At 47.0% G+C, this 15,873-nt stretch overlaps 2 non-coding genes across 2 annotated transcripts; both read right to left on the bottom strand.

The window, feature by feature from the left end:
* Positions 1–1,334: 1,334 nt before the first annotated feature.
* TRNAY-GUA (transfer RNA tyrosine (anticodon GUA)) lies at positions 1,335–1,407 on the bottom strand. The gene has a single exon. It is a non-coding gene; the product is annotated as a tRNA-Tyr (tRNA).
* Positions 1,408–3,097: 1,690 nt separating this feature from the next.
* TRNAY-GUA (transfer RNA tyrosine (anticodon GUA)) lies at positions 3,098–3,170 on the bottom strand. The gene has a single exon. It is a non-coding gene; the product is annotated as a tRNA-Tyr (tRNA).
* Between the last annotated feature and the right edge of the window lie 12,703 nt (positions 3,171–15,873).

Here is a 15,873-nt window from a genome sequence, read left to right as displayed (position 1 = left end):
ACCCCACAACACCGCTCCCGGGTGGGCTCGAACCACCAACCTATTGGTTAACCGCCGAACGCGCTAACCATTGAGCCCCGGAAGCTCAGAAATTAAATGGTTGTCACGAATTGTGGAAAAGTTTTGACTTTTTACGCTACATCTGAGACCCCACAACACCTCTCCTGGGTGGGCTCGAACCACCAACCTTTCGATTAACAGCTCAACGCGCTTACCATTGCGCCACGGAAGCCCAAAAATTAAGCGTTCGTCAGGTATTGTGGAAAAACTCTGGCATTTTACGTTACATCTGAGACGTCACAACACCGCTCCCGGGAGGGCTCAAACCACCAGTCTTTTTAATAGCAGCTGAACGCGCTAAACATTGCGCCACGGAAGCCCAAAAATTAAATGGTCGTCAGGTATTGTGGAAAAACCTTGACTTTTTATGTCTCATCTGAGACGTCACAACACCGCTCCCGGATGGGCTCGAACCACCAACCTATTGCTTAACAGCCGAACGCGCTAACCATTGAGCCACGGAACTCAGAACTTAAATGGTTGTCAGGTATTGTGGAAAAGTTATGACTTTTTACGTTACATCTGAGACCCTACAACACCTCTCCAGGGTGGGCTCGAACAACCAACCTTTCGGTTAACAGCCGAACGCGCTAACCATTGCGCCACGGAAGCCCAAAAATTAAATGGTCGTCAGGTATTGTGGAAAAACTTTGGCTTTTAACATTACATTTGAGACCCCACAACACCGCTCCCGGGTGGGCTCGAACCACCAACGTTTCGATTAACAGCTGAACGTGCTAACCATTGCGCCACGGAAGCCCAAAAATTAAGCGTTCGTCAGGTATTGTGGAAAAACTCTGACATTTTACGTTATATCTGAGACGTCACAACACCGCTCCCGGGAGGGCTCAAACCACCAGTCTTTTGAATAGCAGCTGAACGCGCTACCCATTGCGCCACGGAAGCCCAAAAATTAAATGGTCGTCAGGTATTGTGGAAAAACCTTGACTTTTTACGTCTCATCTGAGACGTCACATCTCCGCTCCCGGATGGGCTCGAACCACCAACCTATTGCTTAACAGCCGAACGCGCTAACCATTGAGCCACGGAAGCTCAGAAGTTAACTGGTTGTCAGGTATTGTGGAAAATTTATGACTTTTTACGTTACATCTGAGACCCTACAAAACCTCTCCAGGGTGGGCTCGAACAACCAACCTTTCGATTAACAGCCGAACGCGCTAACCATTGCGCCACGGAAGCCCAAAAATTAAATGGTCGTCAGGTATTGTGGAAAAACCTTGACTTTTTACGTCTCATCTGAGACGTCACAACACCGCTCCCGGATGGGCTCGAACCACCAACCTATTGGTTTACAGCCGAACGCGCTAACCATTGAGCCACGGAAGCTCAGAAATTAAATGGTTGTCAGGTATTGTGGAAAAGTTATGACTTTTTACGTTACATCTGAGACCCTACAACACCTCTCCAGGGTGGGCTCGAACAACCAACCTTTCGGTTAACAGCCGAACGCGCTAACCATTGCGCCACGGAAGCCCAAAAATTAAATGGTCGTCAGGTATTGTGGAAAAACTTTGGCTTTCTACATTACATTTGAGACCCAACAACACCGCTCCCGGGTGGGCTCGAACCACCAACCTATTGGTTAACCGCCGAACGCGCTAACCATTGAGCCACGGAAGCTCAGAAATTAAATGGTTGTCACGAATTGTGGAAAATTTTTGACTTTTTACGCTACATCTGAGACCCCACAACACCTCTCCCGGGTGGGCTCGAACCACCAACCTTTCGATTAACAGCTCAACGCGCTTACCATTGCGCCACGGAAGCCCAAAAATTAAGCGTTCGTCAGGTATTGTGGAAAAACCTTGACTTTTTACGTCTCATCTGAGACGTCACAACACCGCTCCCGGATGGGCTCAAACCACCAGTCTTTTTAATAGCAGCTGAACGCGCTAACCATTGCGCCACGGAAGCCCAAAAATTAAATGGTCGTCAGGTATTGTGGAAAAACCTTGACTTTTTATGTCTCATCTGAGACGTCACAACACCGCTCCCGGATGGGCTCGAACCACCAACCTATTGCTTAACAGCCGAACGCGCTAACGATTGAGCCACGGAACTCAGAACTTAAATGGTTGTCAGGTATTGTGGAAAAGTTATGACTTTTTACGTTACATCTGAGACCCTACAACACCTCTCCAGGGTGGGCTCGAACAACCAACCTTTCGGTTAACAGCCGAACGCGCTAACCATTGCGCCACGGAAGCCCAAAAATTAAATGGTCGTCAGGTATTGTGGAAAAACTTTGGCTTTTTACATTACATTTGAGACCCCACAACACCGCTCCCGGGTGGGCTCGAACCACCAACCTATTGGTTAACCGCCGAACGCGCTAACCATTGAGCCACGGAAGTTCAGAAATTAAATGGTTGTCACGTATTGTGGAAAAGTTTTGACTTTTTACGCTACATCTGAGACCCCACAACACCTCTCCCGGGTGAGCTCGAACCACCAACGTTTCGATTAACAGCTGAACGTGCTAACCATTGCGCCACGGAAGCCCAAAAATTAAGCATTCGTCAGGTATTGTGGAAAAACTCTGACATTTTACGTTATATCTGAGACGTCACAACACCGCTCCCGGGAGGGCTCAAACCACCAGTCTTTTGAATAGCAGCTGAACGCGCTACCCATTGCGCCACGGAAGCCCAAAAATTAAATGGTCGTCAGGTATTGTGGAAAAACCTTGACTTTTTACGTCTCATCTGAGACGTCACATCTCCGCTCCCGGATGGGCTCGAACCACCAACCTATTGCTTAACAGCCGAACGCGCTAACCATTGAGCCACGGAAGCTCAGAAGTTAACTGGTTGTCAGGTATTGTGGAAAAGTTATGACTTTTTACGTTACATCTGAGACCCTACAAAACCTCTCCAGGGTGGGCTCGAACAACCAACCTTTCGATTAACAGCCGAACGCGCTAACCATTGCGCCACGGAAGCCCAAAAATTAAATGGTCGTCAGGTATTGTGGAAAAACCTTGACTTTTTACGTCTCATCTGAGACGTCACAACACCGCTCCCGGATGGGCTCGAACCACCAACCTATTGGTTTACAGCCGAACGCGCTAACCATTGAGCCACGGAAGCTCAAAATTAAATGGTTGTCAGGTATTGTGGAAAAGTTATGACTTTTTACGTTACATCTGAGACCCTACAACACCTCTCCAGGGTGGGCTCGAACAACCAACCTTTCGGTTAACAGCCGAACGCGCTAACCATTGCGCCACGGAAGCCCAAAAATTAAATGGTCGTCAGGTATTGTGGAAAAACCTTGACTTTTTACTTCACATCTGAGACGTCACAACACCGCTCGCGGATGGGCTCGAACCACCAACCTATTGGTTAACCGCCGAACGCGCTAACCATTGAGCCACGGAAGCTCAGAAATTAAATGGTTGTCACGAATTGTGGAAAATTTTTGACTTTTTACGCTACATCTGAGACCCCACAACACCTCTCCCGGGTGGGCTCGAACCACCAACCTTTCGATTAACAGCTCAACGCGCTTACCATTGCGCCACGGAAGCCCAAAAATTAAGCGTTCGTCAGGTATTGTGGAAAAACCTTGACTTTTTACGTCTCATCTGAGACGTCACAACACCGCTCCCGGATGGGCTCGAACCACCAACCTATTGCTTAACAGCCGAACGCGCTAACCATTGAGCCACGGAAGCTCAGATATTAAATGGTTGTCAGGTATTGTGGAAAAGTTATGACTTTTTACGTTACATCTGAGACCCTACAAAACCTCTCCAGGGTGGGCTCGAACAACCAACCTTTCGGTTAACAGCCGAACGCGCTAACCATTGCGCCACGGAAGCCCAAAAATTAAATGGTCGTCAGGTATTGTGGAAAAACTTTGACTTTCTACATTACATTTGAGACCCCACAACACCGCTCCCGGGTGGGCTCGAACCACCAACCTATTGGTTAACCGCCGAACGCGCTAACCATTGAGCCACGGAAGCTCAGAAATTAAATGGTTGTCACGAATTGTGGAAAAGTTTTGACTTTTTACGCTACATCTGAGACCCCACAACACCTCTCCCGGGTGGGCTCGAACCACCAACCTTTCGATTAACAGCTCAACGCGCTTACCATTGCGCCACGGAAGCCCAAAAATTAAGCGTTCGTCAGGTATTGTGGAAAAACTCTGGCATTTTACGTTACATCTGAGACGTCACAACACCGCTCCCGGGAGGGCTCAAACCACCAGTCTTTTTAATAGCAGCTGAACGCGCTAACCATTGCGCCACGGAAGCCCAAAAATTAAATGGTCGTCAGGTATTGTGGAAAAACCTTGACTTTTTATGTCTCATCTGAGACGTCACAACACCGCTCCCGGATGGGCTCGAACCACCAACCTATTGCTTAACAGCCGAACGCGCTAACCATTGAGCCACGGAAGCTCAGAACTTAAATGGTTGTCAGGTATTGTGGAAAAGTTATGACTTTTTACGTTACATCTGAGACCCTACAACACCTCTCCAGGGTGGGCTCGAACAACCAACCTTTCGGTTAACAGCCGAACGCGCTAACCATTGCGCCACGGAAGCCCAAAAATTAAATGGTCGTCAGGTATTGTGGAAAAACTTTGGCTTTTTACATTACATTTGAGACCCCACAACACCGCTCCCGGGTGGGCTCGAACCACCAACCTATTGGTTAACCGCCGAACGCGCTAACCATTGAGTCACGGAAGCTCAGAAATTACATGGTTGTCACGAGTTGTGGAAAAGTTTTGACTTTTATGCTACATCTGAGACCCCACCACACCCCTCCCGGGTGGGCTCGAACCACCAACCTTTCGGTTAACAGCCGAACGCGCTAACCATTGAGCCACGGAAGTTCAGAAATTAAATGGTTGTCACGTATTGTGGGAAAGTTTTGACTTTTTACGCTACATCTGAGACCCCACAACACCTCTCTCCGGTGGGCTCGAGCCACCAACCTTTCGATTAACAGCTCAACGCGCTTTCCATTGCGCCACGGAAGCCCAAAAATTAAGCGTTCGTCAGGTATTGTGGAAAAACTCTGGCATTTTACGTTACATCTGAGACGTCACAACACCGCTTCCGGGTGGGCTCGAACCACCAAAATATTGGTTAACCGCCGAACGCGCTAACCATTGCACCACAGAAGCCCAAAAATTAAATGGTCGTCAGGTATTGTGGAAAAACCTTGACTTTTTACGTCACATCTGAGACCTCATAACACCGCTCCCGGATGCGCTCGAACCACCAAAATATTGGTTAACAGCCGAACGCGCTAACCCTTGAGCCACGGAAGTTCAGAAATTAAATGGTTGTCAGGTATTGTGGAAAAGTTATGACTTTTTACGTTACATCTGAGACCCTACTTCACCTCTCCCGGGTGGGCTAGAACCACCAACCTTTCGGTTAACAGCCGAACGCGCTAACCATTGCGCCACTGAAGCCCGAAAATTAAATGTTCTTCAGGTATTGTGGAAAAGCTTTGACTTTTTACGTTATATCTGAGACGTCACAACACCGCTCCCGGGAGGGTTCGATTAACAGCTTAACGTGCAAACCATTGCACCACGGAAGCCCAAAAATTAAATGTTCGTCAGGTATTTCGGAAAAACTCTGACATTTTACGTTATATCTGAGACGTCACAACACCGCTCCCGGGTGGGCTCAAAACACCAGTCTTTTGAAAAGCAGCTGAACGCGCTTACCATTGCGCCACGGAAGCCCAAAAATTAAATGGTCGTCAGGTATTGTGGAAAAACCTTGACTTTTTACTTCACATCTGAGACGTCACAACACCGCTCCCGGGAGGGCTCAAAATACCAGTCTTTTGAATAGCAGCTGAACACGCTAACCATTGCGCCAAGGAAAGCCCAAAAATTAAATGGTCGTCAGGTATTGTGGAAAAACCTTGACTTTTTACTTCACAACTGAGACGTCACAACACCGCTCCCGGATGGGCTCGAACCACCAACCTATTCGTTAACAGCCGAACGCTAACCATTGATCCACGGAAGCTCAGAAATTAAATGGTTGTCAGGTATTGTGGAAAAGTAAACGACTTTTTACACCACATCTGAGGCGCCACAACACCTCTCCCGGGTGGGCTCGAACCACCAACCTTTCGATTAACAGCTGAACGTGCTAACCATTGCGCCACGGAAGCCCAAAAATTAAATGTTCGTCAGGTATTGTGGAAAAACTCTGACATTTTACGTTATATCTGAGACGTCACAACACCGCTCCCGGGTGGGCTCAAACCACCAGTCTTTTGAAAAGCAGCTGAACGCGCTAACCATTGCGCCACGGAAGCCCAAAAATTAAATGGTCGTCAGGTGTTGTGGAAAAACCTTGACTTTTTACTTCATATCTGAGACGTCACAACACTGCTCCCGGGAGGGCTCAAAACACCAGTCTTTTGAATAGCAGCTGAACGCGCTAACCATTGCGCCACGGAAGCCCAAAAATTAAATGGTCGTCAGGTATTGTGGAAAAACCTTGACTTTTTACTTCACAACTGAGACGTCACAACACCGCTCCCGGATGGGCTCGAACCACCAACCTATTCGTTAACAGCCGAACGCGCTAACCATTGATCCACGGAAGCTCAGAAATTAGATGGTTGTCAGGTATTGTGGAAAAGTTACGACTTTTTACGCTACATCTGAGACCCCACAACACCTCTCCCGGGTGGGCTCGAACCACCAACCTTTCGATTAACAGCTGAACGTGCTAACCATTGCGCCACGGAAGCCCGAAAATTAAATGTTCGTCAGGTATTGTGGAAAAACTCAGACATTTTACGTTACATCTGAGACGTCACAACACCGCTCCCGGGAGGGCTCAAACCACCAGTCTTTTGAATAGCAGCTGAACGCGCTAACCATTGCGCCACGGAAGCCCAAAAATTAAATGGTCGTCAGGTATTGTGGAAAAACCTTGACTTTTTACTTCACATCTGAGACCCTACAACATCTCTCCAGGGTGGGCTCGAACCATCAACCTATTCGTTAACAGCCAAACGCGCTAACCATTGAGCCACGGAAACTCAGAAATTAAATGGTTGTCAGGTATTGTGAAAAAGTTATGACTTTTTACGCTACATCTGAGACCCCACAACACCTCTCCCGGGTGGGCCCGAACCACCAACCTTTCGGTTAACAGCTGAAAGCGCTAACCATTGCGCCACGGAAGCCCAAAAATTAAATGTTCGTCAGGTATTGTGGAAAAACTCTGACATTTTACGTTACATCTGAGACGTCACGAAACCGCTCCCGGGAGGGTTCAAAACACCAGTATTTTGAATAGCAGCTGAACGCGCTAACCATTGCGCCACGGAAGCCCAAAAATTAAATGGTCGTCAGGTATTGTAGAAAAACTCCGACATTTTACGTTATATCTGAGACTTCACAACACCGCTCCCGGGAGGGCTCAAACCACCAGTCTTTTGAAAAGCAGCTGAACGCGCTAACCATTGCGCCACGGAAGCCCAAAAATTAAATGGTCGTCAGGTATTGTGGAAAAACCTTGACTTTTTACTTCACATCTGAGACGTCACAACACCGCTCCCGGGAGGGCTCAAAACACCAGTCTTTTGAATAGCAGCTGAACGCGCTAACCATTGCGCCACGGAAGCCCAAAAATTAAATGGTCGTCAGGTATTGTGGAAAAACCTTGACTTTTTACTTCACAACTGAGACGTCACAACACCGCTCCCGGATGGGCTCGAACCACCAACCTATTCGTTAACAGCCGAACGCGCTAACCATTGATCCACGGAAGCTCAGAAATTAAATGGTTGTCAGGTATTGTGGAAAAGTTACGACTTTTTACGCTACATCTGAGACCCCACAACACCTCTCCCGGGTGGGCTCGAACCACCAGTCTTTTGAATAGCAGCTGAACGCGCTAACCATTGCGCCACGGAAGCCCAAAAATTAAATGGTCGTCAGGTATTGTGGAAAAACCTTGACTTTTTACTTCACATCTGAGACCCTACAACATCTCTCCAGGGTGGGCTCGAACCACCAACCTATTCGTTAACAGCCAAACGCGCTAACCATTGAGCCACGGAAGCTCAGAAATTAAATGATTGTCAGGTATTGTGGAAAAGTTATGACTTTTTACGCTACATCTGAGACCCCGCAACACCTCTCCCGGGTGGGCTCGAACCACCAACCTTTCGGGTAACAGCTGAAAGCGCTAACCATTGCGCCACGGAAGCCCAAAAATTAAATGTTCGTCAGGTATTGTGGAAAAACTCTGACATTTTACGTTACATCTGAGACGCCACAGCACCGCTCCCGGGAGGGCTCAAACCACCAGTCTTTTGAATAGCAGCTGAACGTGCTAACCATTGCGCCACGGAAGCCCAAAAATTAAATGGTCGTCAAGTATTGTGGAAAAACTCTGACATTTTACGTCACATCTGAGACGTCACAACACCGCTCCCGGGAGGGTTCAAAACACCAGTATTTTGAATAGCAGCTGAACGCGCTAACCATTGCGCCACGGAAGCCCAAAAATTAAATGGTCGTCAGGTATTGTGGAAAAACCTTGACTTTTTACTTCACATCTGCGACGTCACAACACCGCTCCCGGATGGGCTCGAACCACCAACCTATTCGTTAACAGCCGAACGTGCTAACCATTGAGCCACGGAAGCTCAGAAATTAAATGGTTGTCAGGTATTGTGGAAAAGTTATGACTTTTTACGCTACATCTGAGACCCCACAACACCTCTCCCGGGTGGGCTCGAACCACCAACCTTTCGATTAACAGCTGAACGTGCTAACCATTGCGCCACGGAAGCCCAAAAATTAAATGTTCGTCAGGTATTGTGGAAAAACTCTGACATTTTACGTTATATCTGAGACGTCACAACACCGCTCCCGGGAGGGCTCAAACCACCAGTCTTTTGAATAGCAGCTGAACGCGCTAACCATTGCACCACGGAAGCCCAAAAATTAAATGGTCGTCAGGTATTGTGGAAAAACCTTGACTTTTTACGTTACATCTGAGACGTCACAACACTGCTCCCAGGAGGGTTCAAAACACCAGTCTTTTGAATTGCAGCTGAACGCGCTAACCATTGAGCCACGGAAGCTCAGAAATTAAATGGTTGTCAGGTATTGTGGAAAAGTTATGACTTTTTACGCTACATCTGAGACCCCACAACACCTCTCCCGGGTGGGCTCGAACCACCAACCTTTCGATTAACAGCTGAACGTGCTAACCATTGCGCCACGGAAGCCCAAAAATTAAATGTTCGTCAGGTATTGTGGAAAAACTCTGACATTTTACGTTATATCTGAGACGTCACAACACCGCTCCCGGGAGGGCTCAAACCACCAGTCTTTTGAATAGCAGCTGAACGCGCTAACCATTGCACCACGGAAGCCCAAAAATTAAATGGTCGTCAGGTATTGTGGAAAAACATTGACTTTTTACTTCACATCTGAGACGTCACAACACCGCTCCCGGATGGGCTCGAACCACCAACCTATTCGTTAACAGCCGAACGTGCTAACCATTGACCCACGGAAGCTCAGAAATTAAATGGTTGTCAGGTATTGTGGAAAAGTTATGACTTTTTACGCTACATCTGAGACCCCACAACACCTCTCCCGGGTGAGCTCGAACCACCAACCTTTCGATTAACAGCTGAACGTGCTAACCATTGCGCCACGGAAGCCCAAAAATTAAATGGTCGTCAGGTATTGAGAAAAACCATGACTTTTTATTTCACATCTGAGACGTCACAACACCGCTCCCGGGAGGGCTCAAAACACAAGTCTTTTGAATAGCAGCTGAACGCGCTAACCATTGCGCCACGGAAGCCCAAAAATTAAATGTTCGTTAGGTATTGTGGAAAAACTCTGACATTTTACGTTATATCTGAGACGTCACAACACCGCTCCCGGGAGGGCTCAAACCACCAGTCTTTTGAATAGCAGCTGAACGAGCTAACCATTGCACCACGGAAGCCCAAAAATTAAATGGTCGTCAGGTATTGTGAAAAACCTTGACTTTTTACTTCACATCTGAGACGTCACAACACCGCTCCCGGGAGGGCTCAAAACACAAGTCTTTTGAATAGCAGCTGAACGCGCTAACCATTGCGCCACGGAAGCCCAAAAATTAAATGGTCGTCAAGTATTGTGGAAAAACCTTGACTTTTTACGTTACATCTGAGGCGTCACAACACCGCTCCCGGGAGGGTTCAAAACACCAGTCTTTTGAATAGCAGCTGAACGCGCTAACCATTGCGCCACGGAAGCCCAAAAATTAAATGGTCGTCAGGCATTGTGGAAAAACTCTGACATTTTACGTTACATCTGAGACGTCACAACACCGCTCCCGGGAGGGTTCAAAACACCAGTATTTTGAATAGCAGCTGAACGCGCTAAACATTGCGCCACGGAAGCCCAAAAATTAAATGGTCGTCAGGTATTGTGGAAAAACCTTGACTTTTTACTTCACATCTGAGACGTCACAACACCGCTCCCGGATGGGCTCGAACCACCAACCTATTCGTTAACAGCCGAACGTGCTAACCAATGAGCCACGGAAGCTCAGAAATTAAATGGTTGTCAGGTATTGTGGAAAAGTTATGACTTTTTACGCTACATCTGAGACCCCACAACACCTCTCCCGGGTGGGCTCGAACCACCAACCTTTCGATTAACAGCTGAACGTGCTAACCATTGCGCCACGGAAGCCCAAAAATTAAATGGTCGTCAGGTATTGTGAAAAACCTTGACTTTTTACTTCACATCTGAGACGTCACAACACCGCTCCCGGGAGGGCTCAAAACACAAGTCTTTTGAATAGCAGCTGAACGCGCTAACCATTGCGCCACGGAAGCCCAAAAATTAAATGGTCGTCAAGTATTGTGGAAAAACCTTGACTTTTTACGTTACATCTGAGACGTCACAACACCGCTCCCGGGAGGGTTCAAAACACCAGTCTTTTGAATAGCAGCTGAACGCGCTAACCATTGTGCCACGGAAGCCCAAAAATTAAATGGTCGTCAGGCATTGTGGAAAAACTCTGACATTTTACGTTACATCTGAGACGTCACAACACCGCTCCCGGGAGGGTTCAAAACACCAGTATTTTGAATAGCAGCTGAACGCACTAACCATTGCGCCACGGAAGCCCAAAAATTAAATGGTCGTCAGGTATTGTGGAAAAACCTTGACTTTTTACTTCACATCTGAGACGTCACAACACCGCTCCCGGATGGGCTCGAACCACCAACCTATTCGTTAACAGCCGAACGTGCTAACCATTGAGCCACGGAAGCTCAGAAATTAAATGGTTGTCAGGTATTGTGGAAAAGTTATGACTTTTTAAAGCCGGTTTTCACGGGGCGAAAATCGGGGCGAAATCGGGCGAAAACCTGCCGCCACCGAAAAAAATTCGGCGCGCCGAAACGAAAAGTCTCTTTTCGCCGGAGTAGACTGGAGCTCTACTTTTTGGCCGCCGAATATTGTCGCAGCCAATAATAGGGCCGTATGATCGTACGTCACTCTGACGTCGTTTCTCGATCTTTTAGGGTTTTTTTTTTTGGTAAAATAAAATGGCGGCCGCGATGAAGTTGAGAGTTTTAAAAAAGGATGTGAACAATGAAGATTTTATCGAGAAGATTCCCTCATTTCTCTGATGAGATTAGAAAAACAGCCTTGTTCTTTTCTCTTTCGAAATATATTTCTCACCCATATGGATTTTTTATACTTGCGATTATTCCTATTTAACACCTGAGTAGCCAATATTATAACCGCAAGGTTAATAACTCCTAAATTGGCTCTAATTAATGCTTGGCTATTGTTATCCATTTTATTTTTGGGAATATAAATAAATAATCAAGCAGACCATAGAGCAGACTACTGAAAGAAGAGAGGAAAAAACGGGCCAGACATACGGAATTCTCTAAAAATGGAAGTTCAATAAAAAATAAAATAAAGCAGACGAGAGAAAAGAGAGAGAAAAAAATATTGCTCGCCGAAAAAACGGCTCTGTGAAAACCTCTCGCTGCGGTGATAAGCGAAATTTCGGTGCGAGAAAGCGGAATTTTGCGCCAAATTTCGGTCCCGTGAAAACCAGCCTTTACGCTACATCTGAGACCCCACAACACCTCTCCCGGGTGGGCTCGAACCACCAACCTTTCGATTAACAGCTGAACGTGCTAACCATTGCGCCACGGAAGCCCAAAAATTAAATGGTCGTCAGGTATTGTGGAAAAACCTTGACTTTTTACTTCACATCTGAGACGTCACAACACCGCTCCCGTATGGGCTCGAACCACCAACCTATTCGTTAACAGCCGAACGCGCTAACCATTGAGCCACGGAAGCTCAGAAATTAAATGGTTGTCAGGTATTGTAGAAAAGTTACGACTTTTTACGCTAAATCTGAGACCCCACAACACCTCTCCCGGGTGGGCTCGAACCACCAACCTTTCGATTAATAGCTGACCGTGCTAACCATTGCGCCACGGAAGCCCAAAAATTAAATGTTCGTCAGGTATTGTGGAAAAACTCTGACATTTTACGTTACATCTGAGACGTCACAACACCGCTCCCGGGAGGGCTCAAAACACCAGTCTTTTGAATAGCAGCTGAACGCGCTATACATTGTGCCACGGAAGCCCAAAAATTAAATGGTCGTCAAGTATTGTGGAAAAACCTTGACTTTTTACGTTATATCTGAGACGTCACAACACCGCTCCCGGGAGGGTTCAAAACACCAGTCTTTTGAATAGCAGCTGAACGCGCTAACCATTGTGCCACGGAAGCCCAAAAATTAAATGGTCGTCAGGCATTGTGGAAAAACTCTGACATTTTACGTTACATCTGAGACGTCACAACACCGCTCCCGGGAGGGTTCAAAACACCAGTATTTTGAATAGCAGCTGAACGCGCTAACCATTGCGCCACGGAAGCCCAAAAATTAAATGGTCGTCAGGTATTGTGGAAAAACCTTGACTTTTTACTTCACATCTGAGACGTCACAACACCGCTCCCGGATGGGCTCGAACCACCAACCTATTCGTTAACAGCCGAACGTGCTAACCATTGAGCCACGGAAGCTCAGAAATTAAATGGTTGTCAGGTATTGTGGAAAAGTTATGACTTTTTACCCTACATCTGAGACCCCACAACACCTCTCCCGGGTGGGTTCGAACCACCAACCTTTCGATTAACAGCTGAACGTGCTAACCATTGCGCCACGGAAGCCCAAATTTAAATGTTCGTCAGGTATTGTGGAAAAACTCTGACATTTTACGTTATATCTGAGACGTCACAACACCGCTCCCGGGTGGGCTCAAACCACCAGTCTTTTGAAAAGAAGCTGAACGCGCTAACCATTGCGCTACGGAAGCCCAAAAATTAAATGTTCGTCAGGTATTATGGAAAAACTCAGACATTTTACGTTACATCTGAGACGTCACAACACCGCTCCCGGGAGGGCTCAAACCACCAGTCTTTTGAATATCAGCTGAACGCGCTAACCATTGCGCCACGGAAGCCCAAAAATTAAAAGGTCGTCAGGTATTGTGGAAAAACCTTGACTTTTTACTTCACATCTGAGACGTCACAACACCGCTCCCGGATGGGCTCGAACCACCAACCTATTCGTTAACAGCCGAACGTGCTAACCAATGAGCCACGGAAGCTCAGAAATTAAATGGTTGTCAGGTATTGTGGAAAAGTTATGACTTTTTACGCTACATCTGAGACCCCACAACACCTCTCCCGGGTGGGCTCGAACCACCAACCTTTCGATTAACAGCTGAACGTGCTAACCATTGCGCCACGGAAGCCCAAAAATTAAATGGTCGTCAGGTATTGTGAAAAACCTTGACTTTTTACTTCACATCTGAGACGTCACAACACCGCTCCCGTATGGGCTCGAACCACCAACCTATTCGTTAACAGCCGAACGCGCTAACCATTGAGCCACGGAAGCTCAGAAATTAAATGGTTGTCAGGTATTGTAGAAAATTTACGACTTTTTACGCTACATCTGAGACCCCACAACACCTCTCCCGGGTGGGTTCGAACCACCAACCTTTCGATTAACAGCTGAACGTGCTAACCATTGCGCCACGGAAGCCCAAATTTAAATGTTCGTCAGGTATTGTGGAAAAACTCTGACATTTTACGTTATATCTGAGACGTCACAACACCGCTCCCGGGTGGGCTCAAACCACCAGTCTTTTGAAAAGCAGCTGAACGCGCTAACCATTGCGCTACGGAAGCCCAAAAATTAAATGTTCGTCAGGTATTATGGAAAAACTCAGACATTTTACGATACATCTGAGACGTCACAACACCGCTCCCGGGAGGGCTCAAACCACCAGTCTTTTGAATAGCAGCTGAACGCGCTAACCATTGCGCCACGGAAGCCCAAAAATTAAATGGTCGTCAGGTATTGTGGAAAAACCTTGACTATTTACTTCACATCTGAGACGTCACAACACCGCTCCCGGATGGGCTCGAACCACCAACCATTCGTTAACAGCCGAACGCGCTAACCATTGAGCCACGGAAGCTCAGAAATTTAATGGTTGTCAGGTATTGTGGAAAAGTTATGACTTTTTACGCTACATCTGAGACCCCACAACACCTCTCCCGGGTGGGTTCGAACCACCAACCTTTCGATTAACAGCTGAACGTGCTAACCATTGCGCCACGGAAGCCCAAAAATTAAATGTTCGTCAGGTATTGTGGAAAAACTCTGACATTTTACGTTATATCTGAGACGTCACAACACCGCTCCCGGGTGGGCTCAAACCACCAGTCTTTTGAAAAGCAGCTGAACGCGCTAACCATTGCGCCACGGAAGCCCAAAAATTAAATGGTCGTCAGGTATTGTGGAAAAACCTTGACTTTTTACTTCACATCTGAGACGTCACAACACCGCTCCCGGGAGGGCTCAAAACACCAGTCTTTTTAATAGCAGCTGAACGCGCTAACCATTGCGCCACGGAAGCCCAAAAATTAAATGGTCGTCAGGTATTGTGGAAAAACCTTGACTTTTTACTTCACATCTGAGACGTCTCAACACCGCTCCCGGATGGGCTCGAACCACCAACCTATTCGTTAACAGCCGAACGTGCTAACCATTGAGCCACGGAAGCTCAGAAATTAAATGGTTGTCAGGTATTGTGGAAAAGTTATGACTTTTTACGCTACATCTGAGACCCCACAACACCTCTCCCGGGTGGGTTTGAACCACCAACCTTTCGATTAACAGCTGAACGTGCTAACCATTGCGCCACGGAAGCCCAAATTTAAATGTTCGTCAGGTATTGTGGAAAAACTCTGACATTTTACGTTATATCTGAGACGTCACAACACCGCTCCCGGGTGGACTCAAACCACCAGTCTTTTGAAAAGCAGCTGAACGCGCTAACCATTGCGCCACGGAAGCCCAAAAATTAAATGTTCGTCAGGTATTGTGGAAAAACCTTGACTTTTTACTTCACATCTGAGACCCTACAACACCTCTCCATGGTGGGCTCGAACCACCAACCTATTCGTTAACAGCCAAACGCGCTAACCATTGAGCCACGGAAGCTCAGAAATTAAATGGTTGTCAGGTATTGTGGAAAAGTTATGACTTTTTACGCTACATCTGAGACCCCACAACACCTCTCCCGGGTGGGCTCGAACCACCAACCTTTCGGTTAACAGCTGAAAGCGCTAACCATTGCGCCACGGAAGCCCAAAAATTAAATGGTCGTCAGGTATTGTGGAAAAACTCTGACATTTTACGTTACATCTGAGACT

Source organism: Phalangium opilio, unplaced genomic scaffold (assembly GCF_054372755.1).
Source record: "Phalangium opilio isolate 3A_F unplaced genomic scaffold, DU_Popi_V2 ptg000054l_1, whole genome shotgun sequence".
NCBI lineage: Eukaryota > Metazoa > Arthropoda > Arachnida > Opiliones > Phalangiidae > Phalangium > Phalangium opilio.
The sequence above is the reverse complement of the archived record's forward strand: the minus strand, read 5'-3'. Positions and strand labels throughout refer to the sequence as shown.